The sequence below is a fragment of the Nuphar pumila genome, chromosome 2 (assembly GCF_984573655.1).
Source record: "Nuphar pumila chromosome 2, dmNupPumi1.hap1.1, whole genome shotgun sequence".
NCBI classification, from domain to species: Eukaryota; Viridiplantae; Streptophyta; class Magnoliopsida; order Nymphaeales; family Nymphaeaceae; genus Nuphar; species Nuphar pumila.
The window spans coordinates 87,699,222-87,704,401 of NC_143250.1; the positions used below are offsets into that span (position 1 = coordinate 87,699,222).

General features: G+C 44.0%; 1 pseudogene; it reads left to right on the top strand.

Moving 5' to 3' along the window:
* Positions 1-1,116: 1,116 nt before the first annotated feature.
* LOC149845969 (dynamin-related protein 4C pseudogene) lies at positions 1,117-3,120 on the top strand (annotated as a pseudogene).
* The last annotated feature ends 2,060 nt before the right edge of the window (positions 3,121-5,180 follow it).

Below are 5,180 nucleotides of genomic sequence, written 5' to 3' on the forward strand. Positions count from 1 at the left end.
GTTTGGTCAGGTCTACCCAACCCCCCTTTCAACCCTACACTGCAGCCTGGCGTAAAACATAATTGGACATGATTTATTACCGCCCAAAGCAATTTTTCTAATGCATTTATTGATTACTTATGGAGAGAGAGAGAGTAATTAACCGAACTTTTTTTTGTACAAGCCCTCCTGAGGAGTACCACCCGTGGGTTTCAAACTTGTGACCTACTGTCAACTTGGTGACATTCATAATTCAATCCTACAAGATGATCTGAGCTCTCATGGGCTTAACGACCTTGGAGAGAGAGAGTAACTACCTTTGAACTTTAAAGTGATTCTACCATACAACCATAAGAGCCTGTCTAGAATCTGTAGCTGGGATGGGTGTTTATGGAGTTTATGCATTCGAAGAAGTGGCAGCTGCCAAACTCATGATTCAGCCTAAATACAAAGGAGAAAGGGCATTACTTCCCATCCCAAATGCTTAAACGCCAATCCCAGCACCGAGATTCCAAACAGGCCGTAAATTCTATTGGTGGTGGCCACCTCCAGGGTATATAGTCATAGCATTTCTCATCATTAATTTATCCTTGAAATTGGAGTCCCGTGGAATCAAGAAATTAATGGGAACTGGGCAGTCGGTTCCTTTGGTAAATCTCCACCCCTCCGCCGTTACGTCTTTGCTAGCCTCTAAGAAGTTTCTTTCCAAGATAAAAGTAACTAAAAATTATGTAGAATTAATTCCATTATATGCTTCTTTCATTTTCCATAAAACCCGATTAAGTAACCATTAGTTGTAACATCCTTATTTTATTCACGAGGAACATGTAACGGCTACTATTTACCAACTAAGCACAAGTTACAAGAAGAAAACAAATACTCCCATGACTCGTAAATTCAATGTGATTGCACCCTCCCTCTCTCTCATGCCAAGCACTAGTTTTAAGGCACACAAATACTCCAACTAACCATGACTAGTAGTAAATGTAGATGCGACGCTCTACTTTCTTGTCTCTCCCCTCTATATAAACAATACTCAGTCACCAACTATTACAGAAGCTATAAAATCAGTGACCCTTCAATTTCTGATCGTGTTTGGAAAACTTTCCGCCATTTAAACATCAGTCGCAAAAAGCCATGAAGATCGGTACTGATGCTCGTGATAGCAAGAAAGAAATGGCCCAGCCAGTGGGGCACCTAGCTTCGTCCTACGATAAACGGATACGGCCACTCCTCGACGCCGTCGACCGTCTCCGGCGACTCAACGTGATGAAGGAAGGGATCCAACTCCCTACCATCGTCGTCGTCGGCGACCAATCGAGCGGAAAATCGAGCGTGCTCGAGTCGTTGGCCGGGATAAGCCTCCCCCGGGGACAGGGCATCTGCACCAGGGTTCCTCTGATAATGAGGTTGCAGAATCACCACCAAGATGAGCCCCAACTGGTCCTCGAGTACCAAGGAAAGTCTGTTGCTTCATCAGAGAAAGAGATAGCCGACGCCATCGTTAGTGCCACCGAGGACGTAGCAGGGAACGAGAAGAACATCTCCAACACTCCCCTGACTCTGGTGGTGAGGAAGAGAGGCATGCCTGACCTCACCATGGTTGACCTTCCCGGCATCACCAGGGTGCCGGTGCACGGCCAACCCGAAGACATCTACGAGCAGATCGCTAGCCTGATCATGGAGTACATCAGCCCCAAAGAAAGCATAATCCTCAACGTTTTATCAGCTACCGTCGACTTCCCGACGTGCGAGTCGATTCGGATGTCGCAGCGCGTCGACAAAACCGGCGAGAGGACGCTCGCCGTCGTCACCAAAGTCGACAAGGCTCCCGAAGGTCTGCTGGAGAAGGTAACAGCAGACGACGTTAACATCGGACTCGGTTATGTTTGTGTTAGAAACCGAGTCGGAAACGACGAGTCGTATGCAGAAGCCAGAAGCAAGGAAGCCAAACTGTTCAGAAGCCATCCCCTTCTGTCGAAGATCGATAAATCGATCGTCGGTGTTCCCGTTTTGGCACAAAAGCTGACGCAGATTCAAGCTTCCATACTCGCAAAATGCTTGCCGGACATCGTCACGAAGGTGAACGAAAAACTCAACCACAACATGGCGGAGATAAGCGACCTCCCCAAGTGCCTGACGACCGTCTCCGAGGCAATGTCAGCGTTCATGAGGATTGTTGGTGCCTCAAAGGAGTCACTGAGGAAGATACTCTTGAGAGGAGAGTATGAAGAGTTCCTGGACGATGAGTCCATGCATTGCACCGGCAGGTTGGCTGACATGCTCGATTGCTACGTGAATGAGCTGCGGACAAAGTACCCAGACCAGGGTCTGCTGCCATCAAATTTCCTGGTGGAAGAGATGCGTGTCTTAGAGGAGTCTCAAGGAATTTGGCTCCCCAATTTTTTGCCTCGAGTGGCTTTCCTAACCTTGTTGCATGAGAATGTTAGACGTGTTTCCCATTCGCCCGTGGATTTCATCAACAAAGTGTGGAGCTATCTAGAGGAAGTGGTTCTGCGTGTGTTCGTGATGCACTCCAAATCTTACCCTCAGCTTCAGCTCTCTGTGAAAAGGGCAGCTCAAAACGTCATTACCAAGATGAGGGCTCTGTCGCTGGAGAGAGTAAAGGAGATTGTTGACACTGAGAAGATCACGGATTATACTTGCAATCCCGAGTACAGGAGTACATGGTCGAGCTTGATCGGCCACCAAAATCAGTTCGTTGAAGTGTTGAAGGATTTTTGTAAAGGGGAGAAGGTGAAGATCGAGGGATATGGAGAGGTTGATGTGGGACACCTGAGGAAACACCCTTCTCTGATTGTAGAGCAGGCCTTTGATATGAAGATGAGGGTGGTGGCATATTGGAAGATTGTTGTGATGAGGTTGGTGGATAATGTGGCGCTGCATCTCATATTTTCGCTGCAGAACCTTGTGAATGAGGAGCTTGATGCAGGGATTATCGATGACTTAGTTGGGTCTCACTTGGGTGGGATTGAGAGGATGCTGGAGGAGTCGCCGTCGACCTTGAGCAAGCGGAAGCATCTCAACAACAGCATTCAGTTGCTGCGGGAGGCTAAGCATGCACTGTCATCCGTAATGGATCAGATATCTGCCTACACCAAGTTGGAGGATTTAGAGTAACCTGTGTGGTTGTTTCTAGTTGATTTCCCATCGTGTGTTCCCTCTGTTAGTCTCTGTTTGGTCAATATATTGTAGCCCACATGGCTTAGGCTGTCATATCGATATATTTATAGTCTGATTATGTTGTTTTTTCATTAGCAACTAAATTTCCTTCGTCATTATACTTATCCAATAGCATCAATGCCATTGTTTAATTCCTCATTAATGGAATCAAACAGTGTCAAGCAAGCTGATTGAGAATGAAACTACCATGCTTTGAGTCCCATATATTCCCCATCTTTTAAATGGCATCGTTATAAGGGCTGCTTGAGGACCCTAATATCACCCAAAATCACTAGGCTGCTGTCATTACAATTCGCCATACACCAATCCAGCCACGAATGATTACTTGGTTAAAACAATAATGTTCGGGATTCCCTTAAACCTTTGGCCATCATTCAAACATTGGATCAACCAGCCGTCTAAGGGAAGGTGGTGTAAATCTTCGAAATTATACTGACAAATTTGCTCATTACACTGATTTACATCAATTCGATGATGCCTCACAGTTACGAGCACAAGGAAGACAGTTTTGCTACACTGCGCATTAGAGAAAAAAACGAAAACTTTATTTTTTCATTCATGACTATACCATAATTTCAAGATGATGCACAAGCTCAGCTATATTAGATTTCTTTGCTTGACAAAAATCAAGCAAGGTATGAAAATGGATTCTCAGGACAATTGGAACTGAGAATTTATTTTTTGAGATTTGGATTGCTTTTTGAAATGAAAATTGATTTCTAAAGAAGATTTGAGAATTATGGAAAAATCAGTTTCAAAGGTAATTCAAAGATTTTTTAGAAAATCGATTTCTGAAAACTTTGGATTTTGAAATTTGAGGATGTTAAAACATTAGAAAATCATGATTTGAACTGGAAATATACTTGAAACATCATTTGAAAACACAGAGTTTTGAGAAAATTATGTTTTGAGAAAGACAGAAAATTTTGAGAAAATTAATTTCTTTGAATTGAAATAAAAGCATATGATTGTTTGAAATACTTTCACCAATGCAAATTGAATGAAATGAATGAATGAATATGGATTTAAAAGATATTTTTTGAGGAATTTTTGAGAAAATCTTATGAGAAATGCAGTGCATTTTGAAGTCCAAGAGAAGGTGGTGTAAATCTTCGAAATTAGTGTAAATCTTTGAAATTATACTAACAAATTTACTCAGTACACTGATTTACATCAATTTAATGATGCCTCACAGTTACGAGCACAAGGAAGACAGTTTTGCTACACTGCGCATTAGGAAATAAAAAGAAAACTTTATTTTTTTATTCATGCGTATACCATAATTAGGGGTGGCAAAACCTAACACGACCCGCCAACCCGCCTCTTAGGCGGGTTCGGGTTGGGCTTAAGCCAACCCGTTTAATAAACGGGTCGACCCGCCTAACCCGTTTATTAAACGGGTCGGGTTCGGGTTGGGGGTATGCCAACCCGCCAACGCGGCTGACCCGTATAATAAACGGGTTAGGCGGGTGGGTCAACCCGCCGACCCGCCAACCCGTCCGCAAACCCACCAACCCGCCCGCTACCCGCCAACCCATTTTCCCGACCCAACCCATTTATTAAACGGGTTGGCGGGTCATGTCATGTTACCCGTTTATTAAATGGGTCGGGTTAGTGTTTGCCACAGCCGACCCGTTTAATAAACGGGTTGAGGTATGCTGAGCCACCAACCCGACCCGATTGCCACCCTTAACCATAATTCCGGGATGATACACAAGCTCAGCTAGAGGTGATTTCTTTGCTTGATGACAAAAATTAAGCAAGGTACAACTAAATCTAACTGCTCGAGCTTAATTCTACAAATCTCTCACTGCGACTGACCTATTATATTTTGACCCTTGAATTTGAGTCTGATTTTGGGCAAAGAAGAACCACCGCCTTCTGAACCCTCGACTTTGGCTTCACCACCCTTTACCAGTTTCTGTTCAACTACAGGATTCACGTTTTGCAGTTCTGCATATGAAACTTTTGCATCAGCAGATGAAACATTTGTACCA